This window comes from Elephantulus edwardii, unplaced genomic scaffold (assembly GCF_000299155.1).
Source record: "Elephantulus edwardii isolate Elephantulus edwardi_28Jun2011 unplaced genomic scaffold, EleEdw1.0 scaffold00046, whole genome shotgun sequence".
NCBI classification, from domain to species: domain Eukaryota; kingdom Metazoa; phylum Chordata; class Mammalia; order Macroscelidea; family Macroscelididae; genus Elephantulus; species Elephantulus edwardii.
This window is the reverse complement of record NW_006399796.1, coordinates 12,133,249-12,133,741: the sequence shown is the minus strand read 5'-3', so window position 1 is coordinate 12,133,741 and position 493 is coordinate 12,133,249.

Here is a 493-nt window from a genome sequence, read left to right as displayed (position 1 = left end):
TCCAGCACCATAAATCACAGGCATTGGTCCTTCATCTATCATCTTTTGTTATTGTCCAACTCTGATGCATACAGTAAGTAACCACAAAGATCGTGGCATGTATCAAGTGTACCTTAGTCATCAGATTTACACTGTTGATCTTTAGTACCTTAGAAAGGTCCCTGAGAGTAGGCTTTCCCCATGAAATTTGTCTTTTGATTTCTTGACTGCTGATGCAAACAGTGTTGATTGTTGAGCCAAGCAAGCTGAAGTTGTTAACAACCTCAATCTCTACTGCGTTTGTCATGGTGCTGCCAGTTGGCCCAGCAGTGAGAATCTTTGTTTTCCTGATGCTGAACTTCAATCCATACTGAAGACTACCGTCTTCTCAACCTTCTGCACAAGTACTTCAGGTCCTCCTCAGTTTCAGCAAGCAAGGTTCTGTTGTCCGTGTAATATAAGTTGTTGATGAATCTTCCTTCAATCCTGATGCCACATTCCTCCTCATAAAGTA